This window comes from Maniola jurtina, chromosome 10, assembly GCF_905333055.1.
Source record: "Maniola jurtina chromosome 10, ilManJurt1.1, whole genome shotgun sequence".
In the NCBI taxonomy this organism is placed as follows: domain Eukaryota; kingdom Metazoa; phylum Arthropoda; class Insecta; order Lepidoptera; family Nymphalidae; genus Maniola; species Maniola jurtina.
This window is the reverse complement of record NC_060038.1, coordinates 10020841-10046397: the sequence shown is the minus strand read 5'-3', so window position 1 is coordinate 10046397 and position 25557 is coordinate 10020841. Positions and strand designations below refer to the sequence as shown.

Genomic DNA, 25557 nt, shown 5'->3' with positions numbered 1-25557 from the left:
TAATAATATACCTATGTACCCATAATTATGTACCTAACTACGAATATGTGTACCTACCTATATTTATGAACACTGAATTTTCTTTTCTTTCATAATTTGATATAGGTAATACTCGATACGATAGCAAAAAAATCAAAGACATTCACTTAATGTAACGTCAATATTATGTCACCCGGACCATAAATTACAAGACCAGAATAACGAACGACCATAAACGTTTGACACCTCATTCATTAAAATCGGCTTTGTAGTTTAGGCGCTACGGTGGAGCATACCTTACATACCTACCTACTCAATACAAACAATAGACTGCAGTACATACATAGACTACTAAAACCTTTTCTTTCGGCTTTGCAGTATTTAGGTAGTCGGGTACAAAACGATCGACTCTTATATTGCGAGCTCATTTCGGTGACAAAGAAAACTAATAGGGATGATAACTAGGTACTAGGTAGGTAGGTACCTACTACTCAAAGAAAGTAGTGATTTTTTTATCAAACGTAAAAATGCTTCCGTAAGGGAGCTTATATGAAATTCACAGATGTAATTATAAACATGACATAATTTGACGAACTTTTTTAGTTAGCTAAATCGATAATTTAAAATACTTAGTAAACTTAAAATTAATAGGGGACGTGGATATTACGAATTTTAGAAGACCCTCTATTTAATAATTCCTAAGAAATAATTTATTTTTGACATAGGCATCACCCCAATTATGCGCAAAGTAGGCAAGTAGAGTATGTATATACCTAGTACGCGACAAGTCAAGATGACAATGGGGGTATGAGGCGGAGGAACACCCCGTCCCCGATTGCCAACTCGATTTGACTCATACTTATTATAGGTAGGTATATTTACCTAGTGTTAGATAGGTAGGTAGCTAGTGGGTACCTATTCCGCGTTGTCACGATGATAACACGTATCTAGGCGGCGAGCTAGTTGGCAACAATATGTCAAATGAATGTCAATAAGCCGATAGATATGCCTCATGATTTATTATCTAAATACATGTGCGTGGACTAACTTAATAGATTAATTACAAAGTTACATACAATGACAGTGGTTGGTAACATTTTATAATAAAAAATAAACATATTTATATCCTAGGTAGGTATCTAGGACGTACATATTTGTAGTACCTACGCGACAGGTCGACATGGCAAAAACCCGCACAGTCCCCGCGTTAACCCGGTGCGGGATAGCGCGGGTGACGTCCGCCCACCTCCATACTTTGACTTGATTGCCATGTCGATCTGTCGCGTCCTATAGGATGATAGAGCTTTTTTTATTCATCAATTTATTTCAGTTAGGTAGGTACCTATTTTATATTGAACGTTGAAATAGGATCTTTGTATGGTCCATTGCAAGTTGCCACTTGCCATCAAAACGCAACACTTTCAAAAATAATAGGTACCTATAGGTACCTACCGCAAATTTTGGTATAAGTACCTAGACATATTATAAGTACCTAAGTAGGTATTAGATACCTACCTATTTCAAACAGTAATCATTTTATCAAGTTCATTCCATGCTCTCCCTGTTCGGAGGGTCCAAAGTTCGATTACAGGCACGCACCTCTAACGCTTCAATTGGTCATCATCTGCATAACATCGTGAGATCTCGTTGTTCTCAAAGGTGTGGGAAGTCTGCCAATCCACATTTAGCCAGCGAGATGGGCAAAATATGGCCTAACCCTTCATACATAGAAGAAACCAGTGCTCATCTCAACTTTTTTTAAAAATCTAGTTATTGAGACTTTTGATAAATTGGGTTTATTAACCTTTACCCACCATAAATTACAATCGCTGAATATTTTGGTCAAGTGCAGTGTTTGTACTTATACAATAGATCAGCATCCCCACATCTTGCCAGAGCATTCCAGCGCCGGGGGGGCGGGAGGGGGGTGACATAGACAAATGACGCACCGCCAGCGCCCCTGCCGGCGGCGGAATGAATTATTGCCACCAATCGAGAGTGCTTCTCCAGCGGCCATTTTTAATTTTAAGGGGTACGTTACCCCTACTAGTGTTATTATTATTAAGAAACCATTATGGGTATTGGTGGACATGGAGGGAAATTAGCAATCCATTAGTTGTTGTTCTACCTATTTGATTGACAGGATTCATTTAGTGTATGTGTGATAGGTAGATACTTTAGTAACGTCGAAACAAAGGAACTAAAGTAAAAGTGCCCATCTTATATTTACCAACCTATCTACCGAATGACCTATTACTATTATGAAAATTACTAGGGATTAAGCCAAATATTTGTCTATAAATTATACAAGTACAATGTTTCCAAATCGATAAAAATATTGAAGTCAAGCAACAACTTTTGTCTATTTATAGTTCGCACCTAATTTTTACGGCAGAGATTAGCCGTTTAGGCTATCTAAAACATAACGAGATATGTCTACAAATAGTCGAAAATTCCTTTAGAAAACTTTACTCATCCTACACGAGAACCCACACAAGAAGCTTGTAAAATTAATCAATGTTATTTATACATTGGTCATTAAAACCCATTCAACAAATTAAAAGGCAATCAAAAATGTCGTAAATCACGCCCTCTATCGCCACTACGTCGAACTTCTGCTCATTTTGTCCCTAGTCGCTACTATCTCAATCATTTCTCACCACTTTCTCACTAATACTCACTTTTATGACCATCAAAGATCAGTCTGTTTACATCTGTGTTATGACTATTTATAAACTGTCATTATTCATTGAGCGTTATAAAGTAATTATCTGTGCATAGAATGCGACTAATTTTCCAATAGGATTAGATTTTGTTTAGAACAGTGACATCTAGCGTCGAATAGAAAATCATGTGTATGATTAGAAAAATCTCATCAATTATTATTATTATAAAAATTAATGTTTGCCTGTGTGTTTGTTACCAGTCATGCGTTCGCGCATCGTCCATCCGATTAAGTTGTAACTTTGTACAGTTGTTGTTAGGACTTGAAGGTATTATAGTAGGTAGGTACCATCGACGTACAATAAATAGATGGCATGTGAGTCGCCTTGCAAATTGCAATGCATACAAGGTATTCAATAGGTACAAACTTATTTATCTAGTGTAAAATTAAAATCTCAGCTGTCAATCGTTGATATACCTACCTATTAATATTGTTTAGGTAATTAAATATACGGCATAATGATTATTTTGTAAATGAAATCATTGTAAAAATGCATATTTTGATTTATAGGAAAATTATCTTAAAAGATAAAAGCATTGCGCCGATAGTGAGGTCATTTATCATGACATTAATAATAATATTATAAATTCATCATCGCAATAATTGAAGTATTGACGTAATTAGGTCAGTCGAAGCCCACCCAGTTGGACCCACAACTAAGCAAAATCAAGATAGTTAGGTAACAATAACAATACCTACTTACCTACTAAACGAAGTGAATCATTGTTAATAAAGAGTGACTGAAGACTGTATTTTTTTTTAATTTACCTATAGACTTATAGCGCTTGGCTGCAATCAGGCTTGCTGGCAAGATGCAGGCTAAGTTGGAGCACAATAATTTTTCCCGTGCACGGCATAGCTACTTAGTGTGAATCATCCCTTATTTCTCCTTTAGCTTAGGGTAAGATAAGTAGGTACCTACTACCTAGTGATCATTATCTCGTAATTACTAAATTTTATGTCACTCAATAACTCCAGCAGGTTTCAAAAAGAGCCGGCAAGCAACTTAGCGGTTACTATAGTTCTCTCTATTAATTTATCTTTACCCAACTAAGGGTAGAAGATAAGTGCATTCTTCAAGTTTATCAAGGAGCCGAGGTTAAACCGCGTGTGTAATTAAAGGTAAACTAAACGGAACGATGACAATAGGTGCCGGCCTTGTTCCCAGATCATGGGCAGAGATAAGCTATTCAATTTATCTACGTAATATATATTATAGCTAGTGGGTTAGATAAATAAATGTTTAAAGGTGATTGCACATTGCCGCAAGAGTCGCACACATCGCATTTTTTAGTATAGAATATCCTAAGTTGCAAGGCTTTGCTTTCTGGCAGCGTGGTTGGTGTAGATAAAATTATTATGAACCTACCAATGCGCTACCTCGACCTAAGAATGTGATTTAGCGTTTGTCAAGCGCTCATATCGCTGCAGTTATACCTATATCTTTAAAAAACGGTCAACTGTAATTCAAAAACTGCTTTTTGTTGTTGACCATTTTTTACCATAAAATGAGGAAATTTAAAAACTGGTGTGTCTAAAAATAATGCTATGTAGTACTATTTTGTCAGTTTTTTTTAGTTTGATCCTACATAGCAATATTTTGAAACATTATTTTTAGAAAATTCCCACTTTTTTTTTGGCAAAAACTAAAAACTACCTTTATAGGACGGCAGACTAGCCCTGACGCCACTCAAAGCGATACCATATTTAGAAAAGGCTCAGCTAATGAAATCAGCAACAAGAATCATTTGAAGTTGCTGCCGTTCGCTGCATTACTTCAATGCCTCCGATTCGCATTTTCAGGACTAAGAAAATGTGTTGCCTACTTACTCCCTTGTGCTTCTTCCGTCTCTTGCGAGCAGTAGGTATGCGATCAGCTTTATAGACGGCGTGTTTCCGTGCAAGTTTTAGGAATATTAATGTTTAATTAAATTAGTGAGTTCAACGGCCGTGGGTCAAGATCTGTGTAAGTTAAAGAATATTTATTTCCCAAGGTAAACGAAACTTAGGTCGGCAGGTAGCTTATTTAAAGGCTAAGAATATAAAATATAAAAGTTTAATATAATAGGAAAAATAATAACTTGCCTACAAATACCAAAACCCTGCTTCCTTATTTTAAAGTACCTAAATATTTTTTTAAAGAAAACATAGGTTTACGAAACATAGGTTTAACATATAACAACATATTACTTATATACCAGATTTAACACACTACAAAGTAGTTACCTACTCTAACAAACCTGGGCAATTTTTAATAATGAACTTGACAAAGTATGGCAGGTACCTTACACACACACACACACACACACAGGAAGTGGTGAAACTTTAAAGCGAGTGAAATAGGGTTGGAACTTTGTATGAAAGTGCCATGTTTAAAAAAAACCACACACGCATTTCTGGCAACATTAGTGTTAATTACAGAGTAATTACTTACGAGCACTCGTCATGAGTAGAATATGGACCAAAAAGGTCCATTCCACCCTTTACATGGCAGAGGGCACAGCAAGGGGCCAGTTCAGGAATGTCCACAATTATTTAGGGTAAAAATAGAATTTATGTTTAAAGTTTTAGCTAAGAATTTGTTAAATAACCAACAATTGTTATAACGAGCGATTTAAATAGAAGTTGCTACTTCTATTTAGGTACCTAAGATGAGAAGCTGCGCGGAAGCAAACAAGATGGTGCCTAGTAAACTGTTGCATTCTAGTAAGAATTTATTACCCCAATACTTCTTAGTAGGTAGAATCTGTTTTCCGAACCGGAATAGTCACAGATAGTAAGTAGGTATAGCATAAGAGATACTTAGGTACTAGTTGTCATACGCAATACCTAATTAAAGAATTTGATTTGATTAGAATTTTGAAGGCAGTAAAATAAAAAGTTAAGAATCAATTTTCACCTAAAGGCACCTACTTAATCCATACCTGTACAGATTTCCATTCTAAAAAAAAAATTAAAAAAAGTTGAGTAGATATACCTACCCATATTTTAATACATTTTGTGGCAATTTATACACAATAGCTAAAATTGCTCTAAGAATAATGAACTGAACTGCATTAATAGTTCATTATCTACCTAAGTAAGTACTACTAAGTAAAATTATACAAAAGTGGTTTTGAAGCCTTACATGTCCACTTCCCTTTAGCGAATTAGATACGTCCTTTTTTTATGCAGCCGAACTCTACAATTTAAAAGTGCAATGACTTTTACAGTGCATGACTTGAAAGTGTTAGAGAAATTAGTATAATAGCATAAAGAAAATTAATGACTTTATTTTGTGTAAAAGAAAATGTTTACAAATTTTCATAGTGTGAAAATCGTGCTTACATTATATTATTGTAAAACTTCCAACAAGTAGGTAAACATTAATCATATTCATTAGTCACCCTCGACTGAGCCCTTTCTCGAGTTACATCCTTTTACTCCGAGCTAACAAAGTAACAACCTTGAACTTAAGTTACAATGACTTTGTCGATAATAATCTGATCCTGATAAAATAAATGCTTTCGAAATGGATTGTTTGAAATAAAGCATTTGACATTAAATTAGTGCTAAAATGTTTATAAAACCCATAGCTTATAGTTGTCCAGTTAATTTATCGTACCTAAGTACCTACTTAAGTACCTATTAATTACAAGTGCTCACGCCACGTCTTCCCTCGAGAGGAAGGAATCGTTGATAATCCTAAAACAGGTATTTTTCATTTTTAAACCAAACCCCAATATCAAATCCATAAAAATACCAATTTTTATGGATATTAACCTACTTGAACAATAACGGCCTTTGAGACAAACTTTCAACCGAAAGCCATACAAATCAGAAAGCTTCGTTATTGAAACGAAAATATGGATATCGCGTCAAAGGATAGATATAGGCAAGTAGGTACCTAATTTCTGGAACTTTTGGCAAGCACAATTGAAATTGACATTGATATTAATTAATCCACTTAATTACAATTTCCATTTTACAATTAAATTTTTACAAAAACTAAAATAAATGTCGAGGAAAACAATGTTATTATTAAGTAAGTAAATAGATAAAATAAACAAGTAACGGCAAAAATAAGCAATTAAATAATGTTCAATAGCACACTTCGGAAACAAACTTTAATAGTCTCAAATTATGCTCTTACGCAATCCATTTTCTATGAGCATCCATCTAAACAATAGATTAGCCGGCAGACGGCGGGAACGGCATTTTAAAGAGGCAACGCGAACACGGCACGCACACATAAATAATTTTGGCGGGAACAAATGAGCAGCTGATTAATGATTTACGCACCCAATTCCGTGTACAGGGTGTTCGTAGTACATAATAGAGCTACAGTACGAACGCTGTAGAGGAGTGCTTACGGTAGGTATAGTTACTAAGTAGAGACTTTAGTTGGTAGGGTAATAGATCCAATACGGCATCCCCTATTTACATACACCAGCTTAATAAAGATACTTTTTTTTAATGAAGGTAAGTACACATAGACATAGGCAGTCTGTACTGATAATAAGTATAATATAGAGATAAAGCGTGTCAGGATGTAAGAGATAATCTCCGAAATTACTCATCCGATTTCAAAAAAATATTTCTTTAAAATTTTATTACACTATAGGATGCCCGCGACTTCGTCCGCGTGGATTTAGGTTTTTAAAGATCCCTTGGGAACTATTTAATTTTCCGGGATAACAACAAAGCAAATCAATGTTTGGTATTAAGTACGTATGTATAGGTAATTATTTTAAAAACAGATAAAAAATTAATGATTGTCTCCATTCGCAGTAAGGTTAACTTTGGTCCTCACTTGATGAGGTAATAAGACCGCTGATTTATGATTTACACACGCAATTCGGTTTAGGGTATTCACAGCTCCTAAATAATCTAGACCTAGAGTCTAGACTTGAACTATAGTAGGTCAACTACTAGAACTTCCAAAGTTGCTTTCATTGAGTTATAAATCATCTTAGCTTGTTGCTACTTTGATGGTTTAAATAGGATAGGTATGTTGCTATTTTTTCTGAAAACTGTAGAAAATCATTTTCAAATTCTATAAAAGCGGTATCTAATGATAAAAAATATAATCTGTACCTACACACCTACCTTTAAAAATACTTGTCATTACTGACTGGCTGATCTATGAAAGTAGGTAGGTACAGTCAGCAACAAGCTAGGTTTGCACCCGTCCACATTTGTTTGTATTGGCGGGTGCAACCCTAACTTTGTTGCTGACTGTACAACACAAGGTGCCAACTGAGGGCTGTACAACCTAGGTAAACAAGTGTAAATTAAAAAATTTCAACACCCCCGACCAGTGAAGGTTACAGTAACTAGAAAAGAGCTGATAACTTTCAAACGGCTGAACCGATTTTCTTTGACTATTCCGCGCCTACGATCCAAAGTATCTGAGTTTTCCAAAACATCATTTTCAAATAAATAATTATGTATATCTAGGCAACATCCATCTGGACAGCTTGACATTTGTCAATTGACACTTGAATATTATGAACCTAAGGGTTATCTAACCTTCTTTTCTACAAGAAAACTAGAAAAGAGCTGATAACTTTTAAACGGCTGAACCAATTTTTTTGGATTATAGCTAAGAACACTCTCGATCAAGCCACCTTTCAAACAAAAAAAACTAAATTAAAATCGGTTCATTCGTTTAGGCGCTACGATGCCACAGACAGATACACAGATACACAGACACACAGATACACACGTCAAACTTATAACACCCCTCTTTTTGGGTCGGGGGTTAACAAAACTGAACTTTGTCATAAAAGCAACATAGGCACTCACTGTAAGAAAGGAATTTTGGCCACTCCACCCCTAAGGCGGTGAAATAAGGAATGATAAAATTGGTATTTTAACTTTCGGTTCAAAACGAAGAAATGCTTGGTTCAGAAAGTACTTGGTTGGTTTAAAAAATTTCGTCACTGAATTTCAAAAACTCCACTCAAGTGAAATAAGAGCGAGTCAGCCAGCATTTTTAAGTAAAAAATGTTTAATAGGTACAAGTATCTACAGGAACAGAATCCGAAGCTCCGATCGGTCAGGTGTTACCGAAGGGTGACCACTCCAGAGGGTAGGGACTGCCGAGCGAGTGGTTTTGTATGATTTACTGCACCATTATTGATACCCTTTTAATTTCATTCCCAACCACCCATACAGGGTAGCCCAATATGTACCTAAGTAGGAAGCTACGAACACCCATTGACGAAAAAATCCATTAGTATCCATACTCATTATTATTACTATACGAAGGTGAGTGTGTCTGTCTGTCTGTCTGCTAAGTATATTTTCACGGCTCATTGTGGTAGTACTTATTGGCGTAACTACAATGTCGAAAACCGTATTTTCAGTTTGATAAAAATAATAATAAAAATTCCAAAATAAAGCGTCACAACACCGAATTCAGTTAGACGTATAGAATTGACCGCTCTGAGCTTACTCTGCCACAAGATTTACTTGCAGGATAATATTGGTTCCCATTTAGCATCGGCACCGATATCACAATACAGACTGCCGGCCGATTCAAATTTATTTCGGACGTCGGTAACTTCCAATTTAAACCTCTTAATCCTCTATGATGTATGTCGGTATTCGGCGGGATTAAAAGTTCCACGGAAAATAACCGGGAAAACCTTTTCCAGGGTCGGATTGACCCGGGCGGAGCGGGATTAGGCGACCGGGATTGGATATACATAAATCTCGGGCAAGGCTTTGGGACCGACGCAATTAAGCCGCTCGCAGATATGTCATTTTGTGACGAGCGTGCCACCGTACTAATCGCGCGCGATTTCACCACAAGCGAAATACATAATTTCAATATTAAAATTCAGCAGCAGCCGCGTCCCGCGCACAATGGTCGCTCCGCCGTGCATGGCGTCATAAATAATTCAATTTCATAGTAATAAAATACGCGTGACCGGCGCTACGGCGTGAAAACTTTTCAGCAATTACGGGTTGAATATAACAAAAAGCCTCTATCGATCCGACACGGCGCGGCGCGGCGCGGGGTCGCTGAGGCCCGTCCGACACACTCGTAATTCATGCATCAGCTTGCGCGGAAGGGTTGCCCGCGAGTGCAGCCGATGACTTATAGATACTTAAAGATGAGACTTCACGGTTCTCGAAAAAATCCTTGTGTTGGAATGGAAATTAGTAGTAATGACGAGCTGAAGCCCGCGACTTCGTTGGCGTGGATACAGGTTTATGAAATCCCCTGGGAACTCTTTGATTTTCCGGTATAAAAATAGCATATGTGTTAATCCATGGTATAATCTATTTGCTTCCAAATTTCAGCCTGATCCGTTCAGTAGTTTATGCTTGAAAGAGTAACAGACATACACACAAACATTCACCTTTATAATATGTATTAGTGTGAAATGTGATAATGACGCGAGCCATCATCGTGGTCAATCCATTGACGACTCACTACTGAGAACTGGTTTCCTTTCAGAATCAGAAGGATTTGGCTATAGACCACAGTCCACAGTGGCCAAGTGAGAATTGGCAGACTTCACACAAACAAAAATTATGGAGAACTCTCAGGCATGCAGGTTTCCTCACGATGTTTTCCTTTACAAGGGAGAAGGAAAACATTAATTTATAGTAAGTAGCCAGTAAGAAATATTGTACTCTTTCTAAAGTTCGATTTGGTAGAGCGTTGTCTCTGTCTTTGTACCGATAAAACGTCACATAGGAATGAGTGACAGAGACAATGCTCAACTAAGCCGAAAGCTCTTTCTAAAGGTCGATGTAAAATAAGAAATATTTTATTTTAACCGGCTCCTGTAACATAACTTGCTTTAGCAAAAGTAAGTGATATATAAAAGGTTAATACGCACATACTAGCTATACCTACTGTATACCAAATTAGATAAATACGGTTTCTAACTACATCAAAATCTTCCTTCACATTAAAATGATGTTATAACTGCCAAATCATGGCGGGAACTGGGATCACAATTTCGATAGCAAGTTCATATTTTAACCCATCACATCACTAGTTATTCTTTGTATTAATACGTTCCAGCATAGGAATCCAATCTCAGAGGGTTAATTAATTTAGGAGCTATCTTTATAATACAGATATGAGTGTATGCCCGCTACATTAAAGTGGTTTATTTAAGTCTCACACATGTTTTACTGCCTGTCTAATTGAAACTGAAGATATCGGGACCTCAATATGTTCCTCAGTTACAGCTTTAACTCTGATTATTATAATTCATGTATTCTACATGGCAATTTCTCGTGCATTTAGATAATACTTACATAGAATGTATTGATATTCCTGCTTGTATGTAGTGGCTTGAGCACGAGTAGGTATCATGCTATAAAATTTATACTATCGTGTATAATATAATTACTTATAATATGTGTATTTGTGTTGCCGCTATAGATAACAAATGGGTTTTTAAAAAAACAAACTTTGATTTTTTCAAAACAAACTTTTTTTTTTGAAAAAAAAAAAACAACCTTTTTTTGTTTCAAAAACAAATTGTAAAGATCACAGTAGGTAGGTAAAGTATACACCCCTATACATTTAATGACAAAGTTTTTTTTTTGCTTTTTTTCGCTCTAATTAAAAAGTTATATTAAATTTTAAAAATAAAAATTTGAACGCAGTACCGACATCGACGCATCGATGATAACTATTATAATTTATGATAAAGTTTTAAAATACATTAAAAAAATCTTTTTTTTTTCAAAAACCCAAATGTAGTTTTATTAAAAAAATTCAAATCTGTTTATATTTTCATGTACGATGATACGGAACCCTTCGTGTGCGAGTCTAACTCGTACTTCGCCGATTTTTTTTTACTTATTTCTTATTAAGTAGGTATCTTTTTTTTTTTTTTTTTTTTAATTTATCAGGTTCTTTAGAATTCAGACTATAATATAATATCTATCATTATATTCATTGATTCGTAGCACCAAGTTTCTCAGTGAATTTAAATTGATGGTGAAATTAAAATTGATACTGTACTAACTCGTAACCACTTACCTACTACCATTTACATCAAGTGAAACCGTTTCAACGGTTTTTCGAAAGAACATCCCTCATAAAATAATTCAATGTCATTCATGCAATCAACCCTCCGTTAACAGGTGATAAAAAGCAAGGAATAGGCTGCATACTTAGCCCATAAATGAGTGATTTATAGTGCTTTAATTACAGCAATTAGTTACGCCTCCGGTGCTATAATTCCCATTGACACGTACCTACACAGAGTGCCTAGGTATTGCTAAAAACTGGATACCACCGGCATCGCATGTTGATTGATCATTATTGCCCGGCAAAAAATAATCGATTAACACTTTGCTACTTGTTCGATTGAGTTTAGTTTATTGGCTAACAAATGTTACGCAAGAACATTCGGATTAAAGATTAATTTTAATTTTATTTATAGCTTACTTGCCTACGTGGATTTTTAATTAGATTTATGTACCATTCAATTCTAGCGTAAGCTTTACGCTTTATTGAAGAGGAAATAAAAAATTCATTATTCAAAAAAATCTTACAAACTTATTTTGCGTTATTTGTCTGTGTAGGTATAATTTTTATTTTATAATTTATAATTAATAGGATTACTTACCTAGTAATTTTCTTTTTTGTAAATAGTACTTAGTTATTTTACTAAATTCTTTTTTATGATTGAGAATAAAAATCTAAACAGAATTTTTTTATTATATTTATGATTTTTTACTATCAACCAATTAGCTATAGGTAGGGATACTACACAAAATCCACGTCAAATAAAAAAATCGTGAAATATACAAAATATTGATAATTAATATTACTTATCTAATTATATTTGAAGAAATCTATTCCATACTAAGTTACCCGGATGTGACGGCAAGCAGCCATTAAAATTAGGGTTGGGCCAAACTCTAGGGCAGGGCCGGCGCGCCTTGTTCACGAATGAAAAAAAAGAAAAGAATTATACAACAATGAATAACAGCCGCGATGCCGCCGAGATGAGAGATTTCTCAACGTCCGAATGTTCTTGTTACGTGTAACTCAATATTGAACCGATATGTTTTATTGTTCCAAAGCAAATATCGCAAAATAAACTTGATTTCATTCTGGTATTGTACCTGAGCTGAGAAGCGAACTTTAGGGTTTTCATGTCTTTTATTTTTATGAGAGTTAAACTGGACAAGGCATATTTGATTAAACTCTTGATGAGAAGCATTTTTATTTTCTAGAGTAGGCAGAGTAAGGCACTTCCGGTAACATAGTTGTTTTTTAACTGTTACCTATGTTGTTGTTATTTAATATCTATAAGAACTCTGGTGTGCAGGCAATTTCAAAAGCTCTGGGTAGGAATCTGTCTAATCTAACTAGTAGGTAGGTAGTACCTACTTAGGTTTTTATATTCCTAAAATAATGAAAAATATTTTAAATAAACAATTTTTTTTTGTGTTTTAGCCATATAGGAACTAAAAAATTAATGTGGAAGGGAAAAAGAGGAGAGCTGAAAAAAGAAAGGTGGATGGATTGTGTAAAAGAGGATACCTATGAGCGTAAAAGGAGTGGATAGTGCGTTTCTTGCGGATCTAACAGAAGTGAGTTAAAGAAGAAGAAGACATGTTGTGCCGACCCTACATAACGTGAGACAAGGACAAGAAGAAAAAGACAAAGGTTGAGATGTATAGAGCGTACTTTGACTCTGCTTAGATTTAGGATATTGTTCGAACGAGAAAGCGCTATGCTAGTGACATACAACCGACTCGTTTTAACTGAAACTTAAGTCTGAGCAAAGTCAAAGTAAGAGATCTCAGCCTAAGTATAGTAAGTACTAACTAAGCTCAGGTAAGCACAGCAAATAAATGCAAATATATTAACTTTTATGCTTTATTGTAATTAAATAAAATGTAGGTACCTAGATTATCACTGAAGTAATTGTACAGTAATAACAGAGGTGAAATTAAAAAGCAATTTGGTAACCGTTACTAATTTAGACCGGCGCATCTCTCAATTTGGGGCGCGGCCGGCGAAGGGCCCTAATCTAAAAGCGGTAAGTTAACCGGGCAGATGTGTCTATGTATACCCACCCTTATGTTCGATACAACAATGGATGCGCAGGTATCTGCCATGCCAATTGGTACTTATTTTAAACTTTATTTTTATTGAACTACATACTAACATAATAGCATAAGCTTTTATTGATTGGTTTTTTAATTCATTATAGGCAAGCGCTTGACCACAATCACACCAGATGGAATCACACCATGGAATGGATGGAAATGGATGGAATGGAATGGATGGATTCGCCACGAGTTATTTAAAATTGTTTTTTAACGTTGCTTGAGTTGTAGCAAAATATTTGAACAGTTTTTACAGTCTAAGTACGCTACCTACTACAAAATTTAGCTAGTGACTGTCTGCGGCTTTGCTCTCATGGGTATTTTGAAAATTCCAAATTTATTCCGAGGTAGGTAGGTATTTAAAAAAAATCTGAAAAGCTCAAAAAAGTTTCAAATGCTGTCTGAAAATTAAAAACAGTTCGTCATTTAATTTGTAGTAAGCTATAAATGGCGAAATTTAACTTAATTGACATCACTTAACCACACTGTAAATTAGACCTAACCATCATCAAAGCGCGTGAAGTCCAATTAACCAAACTGCCGGTGTCATTTTGATTTAAGCACCGATTCCCAAAGTATGTGTTAACGGTTTCAACTCTCATTAGCTGGTAAATTCGACATGAAGAGCGAAATTTATATTAGATAAAACAATAAATCTTCGACCTACTCAAGCGCGCGACCGATTTTAATCTTTTTAAACACCACCTAATTCTTGTGCACCTACGCATCTCTAAATTTGAAATTCGAATAAGTAATATTAGAGTAGCCATCTCTGAATAAACTAAGCGAGGACACAAAGTAAAATAATAATAACATACCATCCCATAGATGCAAGTTTTCTATTTCCTTACCAAAATTAATCAATCAATCGGGTCATCTGAAGGCTTACAGGTCTTTGTTTACTTCTTCAAACGAGCTATATATCTAGGACATATCCAACAGGGCGTTTTCCATTGGGCGAAACGAATGGATACATAGGTACATGCTTTTTTACCTACAGCTTTAAGCTTAGAATTAGATAAGCTAAACCAAAATTTCCTTGTTATGTAATAAATCTAAATGCATATATAAAAAGAAAAGTCTTGATTCACTGACTGAGGAAATCTCTTGACCTAGAAAGCTGAAATTTTGCATAAAGACTTCTTTTATAATGTAGAGAAGTACCTAATTAGGCTGAATTTTTCGAAATATTCACGGGAGAAAAGCCGCGAGCGGTAGCTTGTGATAACTACTTACTCGTATAACACCCATGTATCATTTTCATTTTATGAAACAAGGAAAAATCCTGGCAAATTAGGAAATATGGTCACTATTTGTAATATGAACAACGAATTTCTTGAAACATTTTGGGTAGCTTAGTTAATTAGCATATAAGACGCTAGTAGGAACTCAATTCTCCATTTCTGGCGTTTCTAATTCGACATCTCTGCTTTATGTATTTTATAGTTTGCTGTTCGTTTCGGCTGGCCATATTTTCACTAGTTTATTGTCATATAAGCACATAAACATGTCTGCTACGGGTCTACAATGTCAAATGTGAAATCAAATGGCGATAAATACTCGCTTTTTAAATTATAAATAAACATTATGTTTAAATTATCATTATTATTGTCTTAGCAAGCTAATTTATGTGAGTTTTGGATATTTTTAGCTTATTCACATTTTTAGCTGTTGCATAAAAGTAATATCTAATATTTATTTGACTAAAAAATGCAGTATTATTAGCTAAATAAATAAGAAAATTTTTCGCGATTCAGGCCGCTCTGATAACGAGTAGATAATATTACCCACTAGTGATTGCTTGAACTTTATATCTCATATCATTATTTCACTTAAGGCAGATTTGTTTTTGTTTCTTTTCAATATTTACTAATAGGTAAGTATAGTATATATAAGTTTCAGTTTAAAAAGCGTAGGTAGCTTAAACAATTTTCTGTTAAAAACCATTCGATTGCTTATAATAATAGTTGCATTTACCTAAATGAAACCCGCGATAGTAATTTTGAATGAAATGTTCAATTCAACTTAGTTTAATCCAATATCGAGCATATTAATACCGCTATCATTGTTATGTCAAATAAACTTCAAAGATATCGGGGAACGAGTAAAGCATGAAGCCTCCATTTCACTTTGGCCCAGCATGCTTGGCGAATGTACTATGTAGGTATAGGTACACTATGCAAGGTCACGTTGGCTAATTAGACGATTGGGTTGGAATTTTATGCACACGTTATAAAATTGTGAAGTAAATCGCAAAGTTCACTGAATATGGGCTAGCACCTAAGTACTCGACAAATACGTTCGGCTAACGTGAACTGGAGGCTTCACAATATCCCGTTTCCATCGAGCATAAACTCGTAGCTTGAAGAAGAACCGACAAAACCTAATTCAACCGGTTTAGGCTCGCTGTTCCTAAGGCTGTGGGCACATTGCAAAACTATAGATTTGATGTTCTTGTTTGTACTACGCGTACTTACGTTAAAAATTTACCGGGATATTTTGACGACTTTTTTACAATTTAAAAGCTTATCATATGATAAGCTTTTGTGGATATGCTTCAGAATTACAGACTGAGTCAAGTTAGATCTAAGTAGATACCGAGATACTTACTTCAGGCTTGACTTGAAGTTTAGGCGTTCGAAACTTAGCACAAAAGCTAAGTAGGTACTTAGTTGATGATTAACAGGTCTTTAACAGAATATTTTGAATTACGCCATCTTTTAATTAAATAGCTTATTTTTAAAATTAAACAGCCTGCGGTTAAAAAGACTTTATTGTGCCCTCGTCCTAACCGATTGAGAAGGGACATTTTATTTTAAAATAAACCGATTATGCAAAATAGGCCTTGTGCACGCTGATAAATAAAAATGGGTGAATATTTCAATGGCGCAATTTGAATATTATCTTTATAGAAACGAGTTACCACCACTGATACAATAGTTACCTTTACATTTGTTCAATAAAATGGTTAAACTGAGGTAAAGTTATTAAACTTTTTAGCGTCCAAAACATAAAGAGAGACGAACTCCAGCTGTGAGCTTTAAAAATGCTTCATTATAATAGACATCGCCCAACGGACAGTTTAAGAGAAATTTCATTATCCAGTTCAGTGCCCAGTTTTTGCGTTACTCAAAATCTCTTATCTCGAAGACATTTCAATAGCGCCTAAAAAAATAAACAATAGTGAAAAAAGCTCACAAGGCTACAGTGGAAGGCCGGACGCAGCTAAATGAAAGAACTTTGTAAAAAGTTTGACACATTTTTAGAAACATCAGGCACGCAGTGTTCCCTCGCGCGGACCGATCGTAAATTTTGTGTAGCGTCAGGATGAAAAAGGGGACATCATTGTTGAAAGTTTTTAAACGCGTCCTCTGATTTTGAACGTGAATATGCATAATCACGATATGCATAATAAAATAAGAAGGAAACTGTTCCATTTCCCGCTGTGAGCCGAAGCCGATTAAAGAAGGATGTGTAGTCTGTAGTTACACGGCTGCATAACCCATAGGAGGCGAAAAGGCACAATAAAATATACGTATTGTGCCTTTTTCTTGTATTGTCCAATACCTACTGGAAATGTATGCATGAAAATGTATGTTATTGGTGGATATGTACATCCTGGAGATGGCATAGGCTACCTACTTTTTATCCCGGAAAATCAAAGAGTTCCCACGAGATTTAAAACTAAATCTCGTCTACGCAGACGAAGCCGCGTGCATTATATTATGGTAGGTATATAACGTTCACAAAGATACACATGTACGTCGATTTTAGTAGGAAAAAACCTAAAAAGAGCTCGAAAATGTTCACCAGGATACATTATTTAGATTGAGCGAGAGATTCTTCCGTGATTCCTTTTAGCAATCAGATGTTGGTTATTGCGAGTGCCGCGGTAGCTCCCCCTATATATTTCCTGCGGATAACTGAAAGAAGTGAGCTTCTTTCTACGGAGGAACGATAAGAATTTCATTTCCTCGCGCCCAGAAAGCCCCCGCTATCTGAGGAAGTCGCTGACAAAAATACCTAAGTGATAAAAGCTCTGAATTCAGTGCAGGCGACGGGAATATTGCGAAGCTTTTGTTTCTTGAAATTCTGAATAGATGTGGTGTTAATACTCATACCTAAGTACTTACTTAAGAGTTGCTTCACTTCATTAAATCTTAATGTAAAACGAAAACCAATTTGCTTTATTTGATAATAAATATACAAGTGTAAATTAAAAATTTATGACACCCTGATAAGTTACAGTAACTAGAAAAGAGCTGATAACTTTCAAACAGCTGAACCGATTTTCTTTGATTATTATTACAAACAAAAAAAAAAAAAATTAAAATCGGTTCATTAGTTTAGGAGCTACGATGCCACAGACAGATACACAGGGTTTTATGCATAAAAATAAATAAAAATCTATATTAGAATGTTCAGGTAAAACCCTTTCATAATGATATCCCACTTGGTACTATACTTAGTTATCTTACTTACTTAGGAAATTGAAAATACTTACTAAATTATTTATTAATACGTCAACGGGAAGTATCTACCCTATTTACTATATAAGTATAGGTTTTCTTGACAGACACGACAGATGGACAGACAGAGAGACGGACAACAAAGTGATCTTATAAGACTTCCGTTTTCCTTTTGCAGTATGGCACCCCAAAAATGGTGCCTGGCCGTCAAAGAAGGAAGTGGTTCGATGATAAGGAAGTGGCCCCGGCATAATACCTACTCGGAAATGAAGAAAATTTAACAAAACCGAAAAAGTTTTCTCCGGCTGTTACCGCAAAGCTTCAGTTAGTAGATGATAGTCTAGCTGATACATCCGACTTCTCTGGAGTGAAAGCTGATATATACCTACCTACTTGTGTAGTATCCCTACCTACCTAATATTATGTAGCCTGTTGTTACTTATGGATAAAGTAGCGTTTTAATACTGAAAGAATTATTGTTAAAATCAGTTCACTAATTTCAGAGTTTATCGATTAGAAACAAACAATAAGTCCACTTTATAATATTAGTTTAAATGTATCACACTTCACACTAATATTATAAAGGCGAAAGTTTGTAAGTGTGTGTGTGTGTATGTTTGTTACTCCTTCACGCAAAAACCACTGGACGGATTTGGCTGAAATTCGGAATGGAGATAGATAATATCCTGGATTAGCACATAGGCTACTTTTTATCCCGGAAAATCAAAGAGTTTCCACGGGATTTCGAAAAACCTAATTCCACGCGGACGAAGTCGCGGGCGTCAGCTAGTCAATAATAAAGTAGCTACTACCAACGATATACGGTCTAACAGTAGAAAATCTTTTAATATAACGTGTATCAAAATAAAAGTAATCCTTTTCGTGGAATGACGCTACATATTGAACGCGGCTTTGGTTTTATGAATTCCAAAAGCTAGGTCAAACTTTTGGTCCCGATCCTTCGTCGAAAAAACTTAAATCGACCTTTATCACATGTTATAGTAAACTAAGTTCTAATTTCAGCGTGGTAGAGTTCTGTTTTCAGCGCACCTTCTCTAGGTAAGTTTGATTTTGCTTTAAGGTCCAAGATTCTGGATGACATCCTTTATCTCGATACATTCCAACTCGATCTTTAAAGAGTTTGAATTTAGCCGCGAAGACTTTTTTTTTCTTTATCAAAGTATAATACATAAATATAAAATATTATTTACTTGTCATACACAACAATATAGTTAGATTAGGTATACCTGAGTAGGTATAAGTAGAAAAATAAGCACCTAGTTTTTTAATGAAAATATAAGTAGATAATTAGGTACCTGCATGGTACCTACCTACCACTTTATTATGAGTCCTTGGCAGGCGGCTACATTTTTGGAAACTATTTAACTTCGTAAGTTAGTACTTAGGCTAGGTACTAACGCAGGTGAATACAATCCGGTGTTTGATAACTAGCCAAATGAGTATCTTTTTATCAAACGTCAAAACACGCGCTTAGTATGCGAGCTTCTATGAAATACTGGTATGTGACGTCACAATGATTAGACGTGTTTTTTTTTTAGTTTAATCGATAATTTAAAAATGTTAACTAACAAAGAACGTGGATTTTACGTATTTTGGAAGACCCTTTACCTGTTTAATAATCACCGAGAAACAATTTATTGTTGACATAGGCAAATACCATATTTTTATTTAAATCGAGTTTAATATTACACGCAATCCTAGTAGGTATTTATAATAAGTACATACATAATTAGAGTTGCGAAAATGGGTTTGTCTGTATGTCTCTTTTCACGGCCCAAAGGCTTAATCAGTTTTGACGTTTAATACCTATAGATATAAGTAACTTGCATGCCGGAGATGGACATAAGCTTCTTTGAATCCCGGAAAATCAAAGAGTTTCCACGAATTAAAAAATATATATTTCCTTAACACACTCGTAAGCATAGGACCTACCTAGTAAAAAATAAAGTAAAGGAGATGTTCCATTATGGCACGGTCTTATGATATTCAATATTATATATAGTAAGTTAATGTAATAGAAATACTTACAGAGATATCAAATCCTTTAAAAGCTTTATATAAACCACTTATATAAATTAATGACGACACTAACACACTAATAAATAATCTTCGTTATCACAGACTGCACGATTACTATGTCGGATTCTTATTGGACCACTATTAATTTGTTTCATATAATTAATATCAAATATCAATTAATACAGGCAATAAAGCTGTGAACTCATCCACTTGTTCGATACGTTTGGTCTATACAAATCCTTATTTACAACTGACACTGTTGTCCATACAATAACAGAGTTCGGAACGCACCTAGCGTAGAGAGCGAATCTGTTGAGAAGTATACAAAAACCTATTCTATTATCACGATATCTCGGGTCTATCAAATTTTTTCTAACACAACTCTACGACCCCAACACACGAACTCGACTGTACAAAAAAGTCACGAGGTAGGGGAAAATTTCGTAAGCCATTACTACACAAAACTTTTGACACGAGTAGTGCGCTTGGGCAAAGTCTATTTTAGTGGGGCATGAGACGGCGATATTCTAACCGCGTCTAAACAATATACGAACGAAAGAGATGACTAGACGAATGTGTGTCGCATTTGATCAAAGTTTGGGGGACCAAAGAATATTGTGAGCCACGGGATACCGAGTAGGTGGTGATATAGCTTTCGTAGCGCTCGCTCCCAAATCGAATGCGATGAGTAATAATATTTGAAAAGCAAGATTTGTTACCTGTCGGTCGCCGGGAGATAATGCATAGCATTTTTTAGATTGGAAATACAATTAACTAGCCCCAAACTATAAATCATTCTGTTGTACGAATACTGATCTTTAGGACGCAGGTTGCGCAATTATGTTCCCCGAAGTATAGAAAATTAAGGTAAATTTTTTCATAAAAAATGTATACAGATAATAACAGCAATAACTACGGGTTTAAATTAACAATGGTCTTGCGGTTTTAAAGCGGCTCTCAAATAAAACAGGACATATAAAAACAATAAAAAAAAAATTAACAATATAAATTTTTTGGACATCAAAGCTCTACTATATTACTAAATACAGTTAAGTAGTTCACAATTTGCAAGACCTACAAGAGAACTCAAGCAAATTGCAGCATGTGCATTTAAATATTAAGGGGTTCCTCCTCAATTTAAAATTAGAGGTGAGTCTTCAATTGATGTAATTTAGAAATTCCACAGTTCTCAATAACACCGAGGGCTCGGGCACTTCGCATCTTTAATCGCCAACCGTCTAAGTTCGAAAATTGCTTAGCGAATCGGAACAGAAATTGTCGGACGCTTTCAGAATACAGGTCCCAAGCAGGGATGTGTGATTTTATCGGAACCGAATTCGGAACCGGAGTTTTTAATTTGGTTGTCTCGGAACCGACATCGGAATCGGAACTGAAATCGGAGGCGGAGACGGAAGAAAGATGTGGTAAGGGCAGGTCTAAGAAAATAAAATTATACATTTTTATTCATCAATTACTTAGGTAGGTATATCAATCTTATTCAGTCAGTTCTGATTATCAGTTCAATAAATACTACAGTTAAGTGGGTTGGTTAATCGAAAATACCTACCTACTAGTAGTGAAGTTAAGCAGCATCAGCATATTTGACCTCCGATATAACTTAAAATTTGTCGGAACCGGAATCGGAACCGAATGAGCAAAATCAATCGGAAGTTCCGACCTTTCGAAACCGGAATCGAACCTCTGTAACATCTCTAGTCCCAAGCAACAGATAGGGGCCTAAACAACGCAAATTACCAAGTCGACTTCATCTTGACTCGATTTGAAATTGCATCGAGTTCTCGCAATCGAGAGGTCGTGAGGAGGCTAATGAAGATGTTAAGTTCGTGGCGGCGTTTATAGAATGTTATGGTGTTTATATTGATTTTTATGAGAATATAATTTTATTACCGCTCGGCTTCGTGGGCGTTATATGCTTTAATGCTTTGTTGTTATTGTTCGATGTGTCTTCGTTTCGACCGAATCGATTTTTCTGTTTTACTTGTTTTCACTCCGCAACGATAGACTTGTGAGTTATGGTCAAAACAACTAAACAAATGATCGCACGGTAAATAAGAGACGTGTGATGTATTGTTCGTAAAATCGGAGGACCGCATTTCGGTGGATATAAATTTGAGAATGTATAAAAAGGAGTGTCACGATAATCAACACAAGCAATTTAATTTAAAAGACATAAACACGGAGCTATCTGGCACTGTATCGATAAGGGTGCTAAATGACAAACTGCGCTGAGAGAAACGCTTTAAAATGTGTTTTAACTTTTTTTTTTAATTGAACCCCGCAGCTCGAGCACATCAGTGCGACATATCTCTCGAGCGACTTTAGCAACGCTTTGTCGATGAAAAATCCGCGAGAAAGTAAAGTAAAGCAAAAGTAAAATATTCTTTACTGTACACCAAATTTACACAAATAAATATAATTATAACGAAATAGATGTTTGTACAAAAGGCAGCCTTATCGCTAAAATAGCGATCTCTTGAAAATCTTGTCACACTGATTATGCTTGGGTACATAGTCGCGTATAATGGTTATCGCATACCTACCACGAGAAGGCTCGCAAGAAACCGAATATCCAACAGATCTCCGTGTGGCGTAGTGTAACACATTTTTCAATACTGAAAATGCATGTAACCTTAGTAACAGGTTTGTAACTCATTTCGTCTACGAGCTAGAGATTCGTGACACGCGGACAGACAGACGAACAACGGAGTAATATTACCTAATAAGATTCCGTTTTATGCTTTTGGTACGGAAACTTAAAAATGTATCCTAACGAGTCTGGCCGTTGTGTGCAGTCTCCTTAAAATTCATTTATGAAACAAATTATATTCATTAAAATTATTAGGTATGTAATACCTAGTAGCTACATAATGAATTCCCACATAAACGCATTCCAGCAGTCATTTGTTATACCTATGTGGTTATATAGGTAAGGATATCGAACACAAATCGCGTCGAGGAATAATCGATCCAATACATTTCTTGATGAAGATATTACGGGAACGGGTTTTGTTATTTCTGTATCAGCAGTTTAGATGTTTTATTTGGCGAAAACGATTCGCGAGTTGTTAATCGATTTATACCCGTAATTAATGAAATCGATTTTAATAAAGATATTAATACACAATTATTGTAAGCTAAATTAAGTGTAAGCTGTGATCTAATTCTTAATGCAGATGCAAATACGTCTTGTATTCAATTCAAATTATTTCATAAATTACAAACGAAAGGCAAAATTTTCAACTTCACTGATGAATAAATTTGACACAAAAGATTTCCAGTACAAAAACTGGCCAGTATTGTAGGAACTAATAAACGATTAATCAAACCAGTAGGTATACAAACAAACCATATACAGTAGGTACATACCACAGTAGATACAAAACTGGTAAATGATAGCCCTCGTAAAGGGCATAGAAAAATCTTGTAAATTTTGTACAGGTGCATACAGCACGTGTTACTTTGCAAAAGTAGGTACATTATGCTTAAGAAATTACAAGTGTAAATTAAAAATTTATAACACCGCCGACAAGTGAAGGTTACAGTAACTAGAAAAGAGCTGTTAACTTTTAAACGGCTGAACCTATTTTCTACATTAGTTTAGGAGCTACGATGCCACAGACAGATACACACATACACACGTCAAACTTATAGCACCCCTTTTTTGGCGTCGGGGGTTAATAATCCGTGAAATCAGACATAGCTATAGGTATGGCACGCAGCATGCGACTTTACAAATGTTTTTGCAACTGAGCATTTAATATAGGTACATGTCCTGAGGTGCTCCGGTGTCGAAGTGGAAGTATTTTAGAAGATATTTTGTGAGGTAGTGTGTGATTGTGGTGCATACTATTGCTTGCTTTTGTTACATAAGTACCTACCTATTTAATAACAAGAGGGCAAGAAGCGTATGGTTTTGTAAGCGTACAGCATATACCTACGCTTGGTGCTTCTTGAAAAGTTTGTAAATTGCTTCAGTTTTGTTATAAAAATCAAATTCGAATTAATTACTTGCTCAGCGTTTACCGTTAGCGTATCACAGGTCCTACAATCATCAACTTAATTGAATGATATTAAATTAACTATTTGAAAATAGAAAACTAGACATACCCAATAATCGTAAAACATATGAACAGATAACCGTACTCCATAAAGCTATTAATACAGCAGGAGTGCCATTCCTCCCACCTAATATTTCAAATACCAATAAGCCACTAACCCTCGAACGCCGTTCTAATCTAAACAGCCTTTTTTAAAACTAATAAAAGAGGTCGTTAAAAATAGCCACCGAAAATCTCAAGTGTTCACGTTGTAAACAAGAGGCATGGCTTTGGTTAATGATAGACATCAATCTATGACGTCTGGTTAAATATATTCCCACTGAGCAGATCTGTTTTAACAGTGTTTCAGGGGATAGGAAGGTGTTTTATGTGTATTGTTATCTAACTAATTGATAATGAGGTGATTATTGATGTTTGTCCACATAGCGATAGATTGTCTCTAGCCTTTGATGAAGTGTATACCTTGTTTGGTAATACTTTCGATGATAGAGGTCAGAACCTAATTTTTTCCCCCTAATTATTAATCCCGACCCAAAAAGAGGGGTGTTATAAGTTTGATGTGTGTACCTATCTGTGTATCTGTCTGTGGCATCGTAGCTCCTAAACCAATGAACCGATTTTAATTTAGTTTTTGTTTGTTTGTGAAAGGTGGCTTGATCGAAACTTAGTCGATTTTGGAGGAAACAATTAATGTTTATTCCTTGTTTTCTTTACTCTTCCTAGTTTCCGCTCCTTATTTTTAATTTAATTAAATAGTCTGGGAGTTTAATTATGTTTGTTTATGTAGGTACTTAAAAAAAGAATAGCAGCTTAATAATTACGGGCAAAGTGTGAGAATTTTAAGAGTTAGAGAATTTTGAAATTTTCGCATCCCTGAACCGAAGTTGAAGCACGTGCATTTCACAGAATCCTGCATACGGAGCGAGTTGGAATCGCTCGTCGAATAACTCCATTGAGATATAACTTTCTTAATAACTCAAGGAACAGGGCCCGCGGTGTTGCAATGGCTTTATAATTCTGCACTGATTACAAAGGGGAGCCGGCGGCCGCAATTTTGTCTTGTACCGATCGTGCTGTACATAAATTATCAGTTATTGATGAAGACATTAAGCCTGGACTCGCTTCTCTACACAGCATATTATTAAAATAAACAAAATTATACATTCATAATTTGCTGTAC

The 25557-nt window shown here is 35.4% G+C and overlaps 1 protein-coding gene across 3 annotated transcripts in view; it reads right to left on the bottom strand.

The window, feature by feature from the left end:
• The window catches only part of LOC123868648 (homeotic protein antennapedia), a 283074-nt gene that overhangs the window by 182055 nt on the left and 75462 nt on the right, over positions 1–25557 (bottom strand). Inside the window, exon 1 of one of the 3 annotated variants that reach the window (XM_045911179.1) lies at positions 20308–20688. The exons of the other annotated variants lie outside the window; for them this stretch is intronic. The gene's annotated coding sequence lies outside the window, so the exon portion shown is untranslated. Of the gene's footprint in view, positions 1–20307; positions 20689–25557 lie in introns of those variants that run through there. 3 annotated transcript variants of the gene reach the window in all.